Source organism: Micropterus salmoides, unplaced genomic scaffold (genome assembly GCF_014851395.1).
Source record: "Micropterus salmoides isolate LMB-PRFRI ecotype aquatic unplaced genomic scaffold, ASM1485139v1 Ms_hic_scaffold_20, whole genome shotgun sequence".
NCBI lineage: Eukaryota > Metazoa > Chordata > Actinopteri > Centrarchiformes > Centrarchidae > Micropterus > Micropterus salmoides.
In genome coordinates, this window is record NW_024041151.1 from 30,263,926 (window position 1) to 30,280,592 (window position 16,667).

At 40.1% G+C, this 16,667-nt stretch overlaps 1 long non-coding RNA gene across 2 annotated transcripts; it reads left to right on the forward strand.

Moving 5' to 3' along the window:
• The first annotated feature begins 282 nt into the window (after positions 1 to 282).
• On the forward strand, positions 283 to 1,890 carry LOC119915163. 2 transcript variants are annotated; one of them, XR_005446904.1, is made up of 3 exons: positions 283 to 372; positions 743 to 826; positions 1,447 to 1,890. It is a non-coding gene; the product is annotated as an uncharacterized LOC119915163 (long non-coding RNA). The 2 variants fall into 2 exon arrangements; XR_005446903.1 differs by having other exon boundaries at positions 296 to 496.
• Positions 1,891 to 16,667: the final 14,777 nt, after the last annotated feature.

Consider the following 16,667-nt stretch of genomic DNA (forward strand, 5'->3'; position numbering starts at 1 on the left):
AATGCACAGGACAAGATTCAGAAATGTATTTCGGATGCACACACAAATATATCTTGATTTACAAACTCCCTGCGGTCTGTGAACTTCTCTGCATTTGTGTGTGAATTTTGAGACTCCCCTGACTTGGCTCGACACACAAATGCCTTTTTTTAAACAGGGATTGATCTGCAACCAATCAGATATCTCCCTATTTTTAACCAATCACAAGAACGCACCCCACGTGGGGGATGGTTTACTTATAAGCCAATCGCATGAATGCGTTCACACAGCGCTATATGCATGTGTCGCGGGTTATTTTGGTGGACTTCAGATAGTTGAGACTTCAACATGGCTTCTGGCAACGACGGGGCAGCTGCAAGTCTAACTCAACATGTTCGGCTAGTTATCCCCTGTTATGAGATGTTGTTTAATTATTAATGTTAACCGGTTTAATTGTGCAACTATCAACATAAGCTAACGTTAGCGAGCTATGCTAGCGCTTCTGCATGCTAATAGGGTCAGGCTAGTAGTATCTTTCCATAAAGTTGACATTCCTGTGAATCAAGTGACTGACAAAGATTGTGTGTAGTTTTTTATTTTTTGTGTCACAGGGGTGTGTACATCTAAAATGAATGGTTTATTTTGGTCATGTTTAAGTTGTGTTATGTGACAGAAATGGATCATTCATTCATAAAAAGATCACTTTGCAACATTTAATAAAAATTTCAAACCTGACATGAAATGTTTATTTGATCCCTTGTAGACCGTGACGAGACGAGGATGAGGACGACACTGTTCCATTGGAGAAAAAGTCTTGTCACTGGATTTTTGAGAAAATTCATAGAAGGTAAAACTGTAAAGGGTCTTTATTTCCTTATTTTTCCTTCTCATCCCAAATAACACAATTGTTTCCTCATAAAGTGGTTCTTCATATTTATGTTTATGTGCATTTGTGTTTCATTTCATGTCGGAGTGAGCTGGTTTACTGTTTTATTGTCAAATGGTCATGTTTCTCTCCCTCCTTTCTATCCACTGCTGTGTGCTTCACTGCGGCACAGGGAAAGGAGAAGACATAAATGTGAATGTTTGACAGAAACGGTAAAGGCCAGCTCCCTCTGAGATGATATGAAACACAAATTCACATAAAATTGGTAAATGAAACTTCACTTTGTTTACATTCCACAGTATTTAAAGCAATCATTTGGAGGTTCTAAACTAGGAGAGGAAAAGAGACTACTTTTGAAGTGTAGCACAATCTTATATTTGTCATCTGTTTTGAAGCCCTGTCTAAACAGCAAGCATTGCTGATGGGTTATCTTTACTTGAGTATGTAAGAGTGCAATAACTGACTTTGTTGAAAAGATAATCTTATGAGAGAATCGTTACTTCATATTTTTTGAATGATCTGCTATGTAAAGTTTGTGGGGTCACAAGTACAATTTTCCTTCTCTTCCATTGCATCAACAGATGGTGCTACGTGATCTGATGAAGTTTTGGGTGGGGTGGGAACTGCCAACTAGACACCTTAATGTTACCTCAACTTGTCCAGTGGCGCTCACCTGCTTCTTCAAGTTGAAGCTCCCCAGCCACTACCAGACCTACAAGATCTTTCAGCAGGACTTGATGATGGCCCTCAGTTCCATACGTTCTGGCTTTGGACTGGTGTAGGTGCATATGTCAACTTCTTGCACTCAGTCCCACTTTTGAAATGGAATCACTTAAGAGCAATTCCTGTTAATTTATGCACCATTTACTTTGAAGTTGGTTTGGTGATTGTCTTTGGCCTATGTGCACTAGTTCTTTAGTGATTTTTTTTGACTGTACTGCTACGTTTGATGAATTTATACAAGACTTCCCAGAATTATGTTCCCTTGAACAATAAAGGTGTTACATTTAAGTAGCAAAAACAAGCATTATGGTCTTATTCTTTATGTAGCCAATTGCAATGGTGTTCTCACACTATTGGACCAATTCCAAAAATGTTTACCACCGTTACAGGGATATGGTTTTAAAAAGAAATACAGGAATTTCGTTAAAGCAATAAATCAGTCTTATTAAAATGTCTCTCCAAATTGCATGCAAAGCTCAAGTCAACATTTACTACTCTTCAGTCAACACTCCATGAATGTCAAATAACCCAGCAACCAACAAGACCCAAAGGATCTGGTGCCAAAATTCCAGTTCCAAACACTGTACAACTCCAAAGGTCCTGAATCCAAGCCCCAATTGTGTCAGTGCTGTTTTGGCAACACAAGGGGTACTGAAATAAAATATGGCAGGTTGGTTTTAATGGTGTTGCTTAAAAGCTATCTGAAAAGCTAAATGTATTTGTGTGTGAATTTTTGAGACTCCCCTGACTTGGCTCTTTTTTGAGACTCTTTTAGCTCCATAGGATAGAGGGTTATCTTATGACAATGTAATGACTAAATATAGTAATAAACGGCCATGCAATGATTTAATGCTGTGCAGATTTGTGAAAGAAATACGACCCTCGGTTGTATGTGGTCAAAATAATTGTGCAGAATGTAACCAGTGTGTCCAAGTATCAGATTCTTTTAAAGTGTATAATAATATTAGAAGTTGTGTGCCATTCATTATCAAAATGATTTATAGATTGAAACGTGTAAGACAATGTTTTTTGTTATTATGGTGATATAAATAAAAACACTTTGAAATGATAAAGTTATGTCTCTATGTATTTATTTAAAACCGATAACGATATACAATTAAAAAGTTATCCAATCACTCAATAGCATTTTAGGAGATACAAATGGACTTGTTTCATTGTTTGCTAATCGATGTCCTCTGGTAACAAGAAGCGTAGATGGCGGTCCAGTAATAAGAGGAGAAGATTCTCCAAAAGTCTTTCTCTTAATCTCGTCAATTTTTCTTTTGACCAGTTGATTTGGAACAACTGATAAAGGTATATTCAGTATAGCCAACGATTGCAGATATTCATCCCAACCTGTAGGTCTCTGGCTGTCAGACACATTGTGAGAAGCAGTTACTCCTCTTATCAAATCATACATGAGACCCTTTAATAACATTACCATTAAACACAAACTCCCCACGTTCAATCCATGCAGATATGTTTTTTAAGGAGGACATTTTATCCAAAATATGCTGGGCTTTATTCCTGCTGGTTTTTGGCATGGTTTTTTAAAACTCCTTCAAAAATTTTTATTTTTTTAGTTTGAAAGCCTTTTTATTTCTCAGATACTTTAAGTCGTCTCCTATTGTTAGGATAGTAGATCAGCTTAAGTCACATCCTAATGTCCGACACTCAGGATAAAAACGGAAAAAAAAACTTTGGCCCTGACATATTTTGTTTACGAGCTAATAATTAAGATGTTGCAGGCAAAACACATTTCAATTTCAATTTCAATTTTATTTATATAGCGCCAAATCACAACAACAGTTATCTCACAGCGCTTTTCATAAAAGAGCAGGTCTAGACTATACTCTGTGATGATATTTACAGAAGCCCAACAGTTCCCACCAAGAGCAAGCACTAGGCGACAGAGGCAAGGAAAAACTTCCTTTTAAGAACCATGACTCAGGGTGGGCGGCCATCTGCCTCGACCGGTTGGGGGTGAAGGAGAGAGAGAGTGAGAGAGAGAGAGAGAGAGAGAGCAGGAGAGGAATAGAGAGAAAAAGAGAGTGATGTAAGGAGAAAGAGAGGGGAGGGAGGCAGCCTACACAATATACACACAGAGGTACAGACAGTGAAGGTAATGTTGCTATAGACTAAGTGAAAAATGGTACAGATATTTATAGTAGTGTTAATGATAACAATCGTAATGTTAATGATTATAATAACAATAATAACAATAGGACTAGTAACAATAGTCGTTGCAGCAGAGGGTGTCGAGCAGGAACACGGGGGCAGCAGGTGACCCGCAACTACAGATCCAGACTCCACAGCTCCAGAGCCAGAAAACCTGCAGGAAGTGATAGGAGGAGAGAGGAGAGGGACGAGAAAACACAAGACTACCAGAAAGAGGAGAAGTTGTGTTAGTAACATGCAATAATGGGATGAGGTTGCATACAGAGGGAGAGAAAGTACATGATACACATGATCGGTCTAAGAAAGTAACACAGAAGACGACATTACAGTGAGTAAATAAATACTATTACAACATAGGTGACAACAACTAATGCCACTTACCTAGCAAAGGTTGTGATCTATAAAAAACAAACTCGTTGAAGACATTGAAAATGTGCATCCTGTAAGTAAACTCTGAACCCTCCTCTTTATGTGCGTACGCATAATACATAGCACATAAAGAGGAGAAACGGCGACTCACATGGCAGAAGGATGAAACTGTTTGAAGTGAATAGTCCTACAACTGTGTAAATATATCGAAATATTACCTCTGAGTAGTATAGGCTTAAAGCCTGAAGCCTCTCTAAATAATCAGACACTTGTTTGATTGATTCTCCCTGAAGTTCACTATAAAAAAACATAATTTAAGATAATTTGCAGCGCACAAAAAGAACCATGACTGAGGATAATAAACATAAGCGGAGATTCCGTTTCTGCAAAAGAACACCTTAAATGTTTTGGAGCACCTCAATGTTTAATCAGGAATCATATTAATTAGCCTACTTGTATGCAGTACAATTTATTCTCATAAATAAGGTGAACAGGAGGACCTAATTACATTTAAATTGATCAATGCGTCAGTCGAGCAAATTACTAGTGCATAATTTCATACTATATTGTTATCACATGTTCGCTTCCTAATCGAGCCAAACGCTGTGCGCCAACGTATGGATGTGATGCGCTGTTTGATCCGGAAAATAACACTATTTCATTGTCATTTACAAAAAGTCATAGGCTATTCCTTTTAACTCATCGCCATCGTTGTTAAGTGAGTGGATTGTATGTGTAAACATAAATACATGTTTAAACACAGATGGAATGTATTTGGTTTACTCTCTTTTCAAATGGGTGAATCCATATTAGTGCCGAGATCTCCTGCAGATCGGCTATAAAGGGCGCAGAGAGAGGGCGCCTCTTTTCCTGCTGAGAATGAGCTCATGCATTTGAAACATTTTTGTTGCCGAGAGTTTAAAACAAGAACGAAAAATAATCACGGCTGCATTTGTAAACATCATGTGAGAGCCATCTGTTTTGTGTTCTCACACATAAATCCATCCCTTTCACTAACTTTACCGTTGCTCCTCGTAACATTTAGTTCCTGATAACAACACCGCATCACATTGACTAATGTACCCTATATTACAATGATAAAGATAAAGCATCTACGCTCAACTTTCACAGCTGGCTGTCAATATCAACACCCCTATCAAAGATAAAAAACGTTGATACGTTGATCAGACGGATGTTAGGTTTTCTACATTCAAGATTCGCTCTTTCAACGCAAGCCGACAGGCGCCTGCTTTTAACAGGTTGATGGGTGCATTACTCTCTCCCTCCATGAGAAACTTCTCAGAAATCATACACAACACATTAACGAAGGATTGCTTGAAAACCTGTCTATATAATTTGGGGGACGTATCCTATTCTTGCACCCATCAAAGCTATAAAGCGGATCAACCCATAATAATATGCACATCGATTGACGTCACTTCTCCTCGAGAGCCTTATGTTTTGGTGTTCTCATGCATAATCAGTTTAAAATTGTCACACTCTGCCTTTCTGCCATGCGGTGTTTTGCACTTTTGTGTTTAGTTAGCGTTATTTTGGTCAGTTGGGTTTTGGGGGTCTGTCTTGTCTTTCGTCTAGTGTTTGGTAACCCTTGTCATGTCTGTTACCCCAGTGATCCCTCTGCATGTCTGTCCCAGTTTTCCCCTGCTCTCTCTCTCTCTCTCTCTCTCTCTCTCTCTCTCTCTCTCTCTCTCTCTCTCTCTCCCTGCCTGTGCCTCGTTAGCCTCATGTCTGTCACCTGTGTTGCTCCCGCCCTGCTCGTTAGTCCCTGTGTATATATACCTGGTGTTTCTGTCTTGTCTTTGTTGGGTCATTGTTTATTGTCACCCAGTGTTGCAGTGTGTTCTCCTGTTTCCCTGCCTGTTTCCCTGCCTGTTTCCCTGCCTGTTTCCCAGCTCGTTTTGGATTTTGATTCTCTGTTGGACAAGCTTTGTTTTAGACTTAGTCTTTCAGCCACTCAGTCTGTAAGTGTGCTCGCTTTTTGTTGCCCTTAAATAAATCTCTGAACTGCACCTGCTAGCCTTCGTGTCCTGCGTTTGGGTCCTCCAACCAGCTCAACCCTGCCTTCACCTCAAAACCGTGACAGAATGACCCGACCAAGTGTGGACCCAGCGGACCTAGCGTTTCTGGCAGAGGATATAAGGGAGTGGACCTCGACCTGCGAAAGGTTAGGTTCCTCAATCCTGGATTCTACGGACTTAAATCGCAGACTGTTTGTTTATGGCCTCATGGAGAAGACCCTGTGCAGCAAGCCAAGGCTGCCGAATCTCCCCTCCCTGGCTGAGCACTTGGTCGTCATCAGACGAATGAAGAGAGACCTGGAGCAGATCGTCTATTTGTATGAAATACAAAAGATACTTTGTAATTTCTGTTTTCTTAAATGTAAAAATGTAATGTTTTTTATTGGTAATTGTCATTCCTATGACAGTTTACTATTGAAACCATGAGTGAAGGGACTGTTTTATTTGATGGCCTTGTGACCGGACAAATATTTGACAAGCTACTGCATGCAACTCTTACAGTTTATTGTTCAACTGGTCTGTGAAAGTGTAATCATTACATTGCTAGCAAACATGTTTTGTGGATAAACTCTCAAAAACTCAAATGAATCTATTGGGTTAGACGTGTTTTGTCAAAGCAGACTTGTTGTTGCAGTACTGCTGCCCCTAAGGTGGGCATATGCTGGTCATATAATTAGAATATCATGAAAAAGTTGATTTATTTCAGTAATTCCATTCAAAAAGTGAAACTTGGATATTATATTCATTAATTACACACAGACTGATATATTTCAAATGTTTATTTAATTTAATTGTGATGATTAAAACTGACAACTAATGAAAATCCCAAATTCAGTATCTCTGAAAATTAGAATATTACATAAGACCAATACAAAAAAAGGATTTTTAGAAATGTTGGCCAACTGAAAAGTATGAACATGAAAAGTATGAGCATGTACAGCACTCAATACTTAGTTGGGGCTCCTTTTGCCTGAATTACTGCAGCAATCAGGTTGCCCTGATAGTGGCCTTCAGCTCTTCTGCATTGTTGGGTCTGGCGTATCGCATCTTCCTCTTCACAATACCCCATAGATTTTCTATAGGGTTATGGTCAGGCCAGTTTGCTGGCCAATTAAGAACAGGGTTACCGTGGTCCTTAAACCAGGTACTGGTAGCTTTGGCACTGTGTGCAGGTGCCAAGTCCTGTTGGAAAATGAAATCTGCATCTCCATAAAGTTGGTCAGCAGCAGGAAGCATGAAGTGCTCTAAAACTTCCTGGTAGACGGCTGCGTTGACCTTGGACCTCAGAAAACACAGTGGACCAACACCAGCAGATGACATGGCACCCCAAACCATCACTGACTGTGGAAACTTTACACTGGACTTCAAGCAACGTGGATTCTGTGCCTCTCCTCTCTTCCTCCAGACTCTGGGACCTTGATTTCCAAAGGAAATTCAAAATTTACTTTCATCAGAGAACATAACTTTGGACCACTCAGCAGCAGTCCAGTCCTTTTTGTCTTTAGCCCAGGCGAGACGCTTCTGACGCCGTGTCTTGTTCAAGAGTGGCTTGACACAAGGAATGCGACTGTGACACTTAAATGATTATACCGAGGTGCAGTGCTGGTCAGTCTGTTGGTGTGATTGAATAGTACAGAGCCTGCGTGCGAAAGTGCGGCCCCAGTGTTTGAATTAATGGAGACCATTGTTCCCGCTTGATGGAAACTGAATAACTGAACAATCAATATTGAACCTTTTCACAATATTCAAATTTTCGGAGATACTGATTTTGGGGTTTTATTAGTTGTCAGATACAATCATCAAAATTAAAAGGAATGAACACTTGAAATATATCAGTCTCTGTGGAATGAATGTATACATTATACAAGTTTCACTTTTTGATGATGTTCTAATTATATGACCAGCACCTGTAGTTAAATATAGGTAAATGTAATATCATGAATCTCATAGGGTTCTTAAATGTTTGTGATGCGCATAAGGATTATAATACACTTTACTTTACTATATTTTATATAGTTGTATATAGGTAACTGTAATGTCATGAATTTCATAGGGTTCCTAAGGGACTTCGCGGGAGCGCGCAAAGCTGGCCTCTATTTACTAATCATCTCCACAGACCAAGTCCATGTGGGGTGCTTGCTGGATAGTTGGTTTCAGAAAGGCTCTCTCTCAGTTGGTTAGAAGACATTTAAAATGTATTAAATGTATAATCTACCAAACTTCCAAATTTTAGAGCAAACTCTAGTTACCAGATCAATTTTATTGTATGATGAAGATCTATAACCAAATAACATATTCTGTTGTACAGTGTCATTGTACAGCATACGTACTTGTCAACAGCTTCATCAAGTTTCAGTCAGTCTGACTCAGAGGAATTTTGGCATGCATTTCTCACGAGAAGGCTAGACTACTGCAATTATCTGCTAATGGGCCTTCCAGCTAAAATAACTCATAGATGGCAACACCCAAATTCTAACAATGACAAACAAATCAGACTATATCACTCCTGAAGAATGAAATAGTTTGTCTGTTGATCTGAGACTTGCTGCTTGCGGTGTTGGATGCACCGATACATAACACCCAAGAGGTTCTCAATATGATTCAGGTCTGGGGGGCGTTAGTCAATGACATCAATGCCTTCGTCATCCAGGAACTGCCTATACACTCTGGCCACATGAGGCTGAGTATTGTCCTGCACCAGGATGAACCCAGGGCCCTCTGCCCCAGCGTGAGGTCTAACAATTGCTCTGAGGACTTCTTTCCAGTACCTAACCGCAGTCGGGGTTTCATTGGCTAGCACATTGAGGTCTGGGCCACCCTCCAAGCATATGCCTCCGCAGACCATCACTGCCCCACCACTTGGTCATGCTGGATGATGTTGCAGACAGGTCTGGAGAACATGGGGGGCAGTCAGTGGCATCAATGCCACCACAGCATCTCCAGACTCTTTCACATCTGTCACATGAGTTCAGTGTGAACCCTCTCTTTTCTGTGAAGAGAACGGGCACCAGCGGAGGACCTGCTGACTCCGGTGTTCTCTGGCGAATGCTAATCCAGCTGCACTTGCTGGGCTGTGAGCACAGATCCCACTAGAGGACGTCGGGCCCTCATGCCACCTTCATGGAGTCTGACAGGTTGATCAGAAACATACACGCTAGTAGCCTGCTGGAGGTCATTTTGTAGGGATCCACCTGTTCCACCTCGCACAAAGGAGCGGATACTGACCTGCTGCTGGGTCGATGCGCCTTCTATGGTATCACCTTTGTTAGATGTATTTAAATGTTTTGGGGATTAACTCAAAGTATGTCAAGTGTACATGTTGATAGTCTTATTGGGGTAGTTAAGTATACAATTTATGATTAGACCTAAAAGATGAACATTGACCTTGTAACTAATGTAACTAATTATCTGATCAGAAGATGATAATGTGACGTTTCTTAACAAACTGACTGTAAACCCAGTCGATATTTAATTCAGTTGTCAGTCACATAAAATGGAGATGTAGACTAGATAAATGGGGTAAAAGGAGAATTTGTGAGAAGTAGTTTTTTCAGTTGATACTGTTCTGCTAAAGTATTTTACTCACCTCTGCTGTACATATAATAAAGTGGATTTACCCTTAAGAGTCTATATGATAACTTGCAGGAATTGCTGCAGCAGTTTCTGATCGTAAAAGATTTTGAGATTTTAATTAGCAGCCTGTGGGAAAGTGATTTGATCTTCCAGTACAGATGATAGAAATTGGTTATTTTGATGAGTTACCAAGTGACAGTAAAGTTAGTGAGTCATGCGTGTGTAATTCTCTGATGCAGAAAGTGTTTTGGCTACACCCGATTAAAGCAGGGATTACGCATGAGAGCAGCTAAAAAAAAACCCGCCTGCGACCATCTAAATTATTTGTCATATAGGATGATCAACAAGAGGGGTGTGTTTCTGTTAGTAGTAGTCTCTTAAAATAGATTTTGTAAATGTTTCATCATCACTCCCATGTTACAGTTTTTCTCAGTCGCTTTGGTGCATTTCTCAGATCAGAATTGAAATTCTAAAAACTAATTGTTCAACCTCCACATCATCTCGTCAGTTGCGCACATAATAAAAACACTTTCTCATTGTTTTGAACAAATTGCAAATGACTTGATACACTGATGCAAATGATTATGTACAATTGTCTGCTGTTTCCTACATTATCAATTGCTTATGTCCTGCTGATCACAATGAATTATACCTCTGTCTCTGTCGAACAATCTTACCCAAAACATCTAGGCATGAGTTCATTGCATTAGTCGCTACATGCAAAATGGTTGAATACGTTATCAAAAATCAAAGTTAAAATACTTTATTCATATCCTTTGCCTACAAGTATATACTGTAGCAAAACGAAATGTTATTTCTTAAGGACCATAAACAAAGTAAGAATAGACCACAACAACATCACAACAGCAACACTCACACCAATACTCAATACCAGTAACAATACACAGTGAGCAGTAATATATATATATATATATATATATAAAGCGAATATTGTTTTCCCCTGACAACGGGATCATTATTTTCTCATGATCACGAGATAACAAACCATAGCTGAGTACAGGGGCTGGAAGGTGCGTTTCTTTTGTGATAATTTCAAAGCAATTACCAGCGACACTGGTTAGTTCAGTTGGTAGAGCACAGGGCTCAGTTTGATTCCGGTTCTTGTTGACTTTCTTTTTCTTCTTTTGTGTGTATCATCATCTTCAGCAAATTTGTCATGAAGAGACTGAGGGGATTCCCAATCACACATTTCATGACGGCTATTTCAAAGGTTCCAAAAGCCGTCATGAAATGTGTAACGTCACATGGATTCTCCTGAATGAGAAGGAATTTCCTTCCAGTACGTGCTTTACAGTAATGTGAGCATGTGAAACAGTCTTTTCATAAGAACTTTGTTGAAGAGGATGAATAATATAAAAAAGAAAAATTTAGTCTTCAGTGAGAATTGAGCACACAACCTTAAACCTGTAAGTCCTATGCTCTACCAAGTGAGCTAAACTACAATACAACAAACCACATTATAATTACCATTATGGTTATCTCGAAATCACGAGATAAAAAATATATGAAAATGTATATATATATATATATATATATATATATATGTGTGTGTGTGTGTGTGTGTGTGTGTGTGTGTGTGTGTGTGTGTGTGTGAATGTATATATAGATAAACATTCTATACATGTGTATTAGAATTTTTTGTAAATGTGTCCTGAATAGATAAAGATATCTGTTGTGATGTGGAAGAGAATCTGTGACACAACAAACCAGAACGTCAGCCAAAGGGGTGTATCCCAGGAAGCAGTCCTTTCTCTTTCTTTTCTGTATTATAATGACATGCTCTGTCAACAAATTACAGTACGAACAGTGAAAGCATAGCTGTGATTCCTGTCCTCTCTCCTGCAATGTATAACTTTGTACTGGTGAAAGTGATATATGTCATACAAAAAAAAGTGCCCCCTTGTGCATTTTCAATCATTGTCATCAAAATCTTAGCCAAAATGTACATCAGAAAATACTTCCACAGTACACTGTTATATTGACAAGATGGCTAAACATTTTGACTTGCAAGACACAAGGACTTGTTCTGATGGCACTGACAAGTTCAAGGACATAAAGATTTGCTTCTGAGAGACAGATTTTGAGCAAGTAAAGGGCTTTTGCAGGTAATCCACTGTGTTGTGCCGTTTGTATTACCTGTTTCTAGAAATGCACTTACTGTTTTGCAAATGTTAAGGATGATTCGAGAAATGCACCAAAGCGACTGAGAAAAACTGTAAAAGTTATTTCTGCCCTGCTGTTTGAGTTTTCTGTTTACTTTACTTTAATGCCAGCCATCAGTGTAGTGAGACACTAATCAGACAATAATTAGGGTAGCTTTATGTGCCCAAACAATTAAATCTTGGATTTTTTAACGCTTCACACTGATATTTGAAATGTATTCTGTTGTACAGTGTCATTGTACAGCGGTAAGATCTATAAGTCACGTACTTGCCAACAGCTTCACCAAGTTTCAGTCAGTCTAAATTTAGGCATGCATTTCTCATGAAAAGGCTAGTCTACCGCAATTATCTGCTTATGGGCCTTCCAGCTAAAATAACACATAGATGGCAACACCCAAGTTCTAACAAGGACAAACAAATCTGATAATATCACTCCTAAAGAATGAGACAGTTTGCCTGCTGATCTGAGACTTGCTGTTTTTTGAAAAGTCAGCTACTACTAATCACAGAATTTGGGACAGGTGTGTCTATATGGCATGATATTACTTTCCCACACAACTCTTGCTCAGCAAAGTATTACTTAATTAATTACTTACTCAATAAAAATTAGACTACCAAGTCACAACATTTTTTCCATCTCTCTTGTTAACCATATCATGCAGGTAAATCTGAGCGAATAATACTTTGGTGCTCATGGTTCCCGTAAAATTAACTGAATGATTGAACTGTGGAGAATCTTTGTGATCTAACAGTCTTAGTCGACCAAGTTTTTATTGGTCAGCCTCAACCTCCATTCAGGAGCTGTACTTTGTAGTTAGGACCAGGCCAATGTTTTCATGCTCTTATCTTGTATTGTTTTTGTATTATTGTCTTTTGGGTATTATTGTCTTTACGCTTGTTAAAGCACTTTGTAACTTGTTTTTGAAAAGTGCTCTACAAATAAAGATTATTATTATTATAAAGGCATAGGGGAATGTTGCGACAATCCATGGTCATGGATATATTATTGTACATGGCACTGCTGCTAACTTTAGGCTCTGCAATTGGCTAGTTAGCTTAGTTAGTGGTCCTACTAGCTGACTCTGCCCTGACAGGGAGCACAGAACACCAGGGGAGTGTTGGAATAAAGATCAGTCCACCAAATTATAATTACTACTATATTTAGAGCTTATTAGTAGGCTAGAGTCGAAGATAGCTGCAACTCCACCTCCTCGGCCTGTGCCTCGAGGAATGTGAGTATTAATATGACTGGGAGGGGTGGATCCATTTAGGCTAACATATTCTCCATCTCCCAGCCAGGTTTCAGTAAGACAAAATAAATCAATATCATAATCTGATATTAGTTCATTTACTAGTACAGCTTTAGAAGAGAGAGATCTGATGTTTAAGAGTCCACATTTAATTTTCCTATTAGTTTGCACTATTGCTCTTGTGGTTTTAATTTTTATGAGGTTTTTAATGCACAGCTCCTCTTCTGTTTACCTTTTTAAATAATTTCAATGGCAGTGGCAGACACCGTCACTATAGGATAAGTAAGAAGTAACTCCTGAAATGGAGGAGCAGAGAAGTGTGTTAGACTGCGACTCTGCGTAGGGTTTTGGGTGGGTAACTGCTGAAAAAGAAGGGCAGAGAAGTGTGTTAGACTGCGACTCTGCGTAGGGTTTTGGGTGGGTAACTGCTGAAAAAGAAGGGCAGAGAAGTGTGTTAGACTGTGACTCTGCCTCCTGGTCTCAACTCTGGGTTGTCATGGATTTGGTCCACTAATAAACTTGGCCAGATTTCTAGAAATGAGAGCTGCTCCTTCCCAAGTGGGATGGATGCCGTCTCTCCGAATCAGACCAGGTCTTCCCCAGAAAGTCATCCCTGGTCAGATTTGGCAGGGGTCCAGAGAAAACTACGGTGTCCGACATTGTTTTTGCATATGTACACACCGACTCAACATTAATCTTAGTGACCTTCGGAGTCATTACCGCCAACGTGAACAATCTTACTGTATTTACGTTTATCCTTAGCCAGCAGTTTCAAATAAGACTCAATGTCGCCCGCTCTGGCCCCAGGGATGCACTTAACTAACTTCACGTTTCTCAAAATGGAGCTGCCAATGATTAGAGTTGGTTTCTCAGCAGGTGTGTCGCTGAGTGGGGAAAATCTGTTAGAAACGTGAACAGGTTGATGGTGCCCTGTGGGCTTTGAATGCTTAAAACTATTCCTCCTTCGGACAGTCACCCAGCCCCCCCTTCCTGGCTGCTCAGGGGATGCCGGGGGACGACTACCACAGGCTAACTCAGGCCGTTCCGCACCGACTACTGGCTAGCTAAAGACTGATCTACCAAGGTGCGGAGCCGGACTTCTAAATCACTGAGCCTCGCCACCATGTCTACAAATACTATAAATATACTATAAATAATATAAACTACACTTATTACACGTACCATTACCGCTAAAGGAGGCAGAGGATTAACTGAACATCTGACACACCGAGCAGGAGAAAGTAGAAGAGCGAGAGGGAGAAGGAGAAGCCATCGCTAGCTGCTAAGCTAATGTCGCTAATGGCTAAGCTAAAGTACTGTAGCGCCAGCTACCAAAACTTTTGAACAACTACGAGACTGAACAGCAGTCACCAAAAGATGGAAAAAAGTGTTTAGCGGACAGTTGGCCGCTGTAATCTAACAAATTTAACTGATATTTAACAAGAGCAGCACAACACACTACCAGATGTATACACAAGTGCAACTGTGCGCATATTCAGGATGTGCAATTTAGTATCACTTGCAAATATTGAGAGTGTTGAGCATGATGCTTAACTATAATGTAATGTCCTTTATCAATCACGTATCATTCAGTCTCCTCTCCCTGCCCAGAGGAGAGTTGATGTGTATTGTATTGGCAGTGGGTAGGAAGGACTTCCTGTAATGGTCCTTGCTACAGCGGAGTTGTACGAGTCTCCAGCTGAATGCACTCTGCTGCCCGACCAGCAGGTTGTGCAGTGGATGTGAAGTGTTGTGCATGATGTTAAACAGTTTGTGTAACATTCTTCTCTCCACAACCAACTCCAGGGGCTTCAGAATAGACCCCAGCACAGAGCCAGCCTTCTTTATTAGCTTAAAGGAACTAATACCAAGCATGGAGCAAGGCCTCATTACACTTATTCCCTAGCATGGCAAGGATAAAAGGTTATAAAACAATATAAAGCCAATCACACTGCTCAACACTGCCAAAAAAAATTTCTGGAGTTATTGCAACTAGAATGAAGTGGGTCTGTTTGTGAGGAAGTCCAATATCCAGTTGCAGAGTGTTGTATTTAAACCCAGAGCGCTGAGTTTGCTGATCAGTTTCATGGGGAGATTGTGCTGAATGCTGAGCTGAAATCCACAAACAGCTAGGTGTTGTTTTTCTTAAGGTGTGTGAGGGCTGAGTGGAGGGCAGTGGAGATGGCATCCTCTATGGATCTGTTGGTTCTGAAAGCAAACTGGTGAGGGTCCAGGCTGGCTGGGATGTTGGTGTTTATGTGCTGGAGAACCAGTTTCTCAAAGCATTTCATCAGAATGGAGGGTGAGAGCCACAGGGTGGTCATTCAGACTAGACACTGCAGACTTTTTAGGTACAGGAACGATATTGTAGACTTTACAGCTGACTCCTTGATATGATGGGGGAGCTCCTGCTTTTGTAGCCTGTGATGTTTTTGACGGCCTGCCACATATCTTTGGTGCTGTTGGTGTTGAGGTCTCTCTCCAGTCTCTGCTGATGTCTCCGCTTCACATCCTTGATGCAAGCTTTCAGCCTCACTCTGGCAGTGTGGTAAGCAGCTTTTTTTTTGGCTCAAATAGAGCCCTCACCTCTCCATTCATCCAGGCCTTCTGATTGGGGAATGTTTTTATCGTCTTAGAGATCACCACATCCTCACCACATTTGCTGATGTATGACATCACTGATGATGTATATCCCTCAAGGCTGATGAAGAGCAGTGCCGGTTCTCTGTGGGCTCCCAGGTGCTTGGGTGCTTTAAGGCATTGTCAGTCATTTGGCCGTGTTTCAGTTCATTTCAGGGAGCTAGGCTGCAAGAACAAACAGGAATGTAGAAGAAATACTGATATCACTTACAGCACCTGCATGCCTTTAAGCCGGGAGCTATTATTTGTTTTGGGGAATTCGATTTCTCAGCAGAATTCTCATTGCTACTAAGATCTGTTGTTTGCTTGCTCAAACAACAGACCTTTTTCTGCCAAGTTTAATTGCGTACAGCCTGCAGCAGCACCAATGGAGAAAAAAACTGGATTATGAATGCAAGAGAGCTGCCAAGAGAAGGTTTGGCAGCAAGCATAAGCCAATTTTGGGATAGCCATGCTTATGAAGAATGCTTAACGGAAAACCATTAGTAGTCGATGGAATCCACTTTTTAATGGTATAAAAGCAGTGGATGTTTTGGTCAACATTGTCACCAACTACTAAAATATACAGTCATGATATTTAATACGAGTAACAGTAAACTAATCTCCTATATTCATTGTAATCAAGGGTGTTATTTCTGCTGGGGATGGGACTTGTCCACCTCACTTCAAAAATCCCTTCACGGATTGACCTCACAGCAAAGTCCTATTTCTGTCCCACTCTTGGTTTCATGTTAATTTTCTTACTAAAATCTCTCTAAACATTGTCGTATTACAGTCCAGTGCCGATGTGAGGAGAGGAGTCGATAAAAATGTTGATATTTAAGTGCGACCCTTTCAATTTTTACCA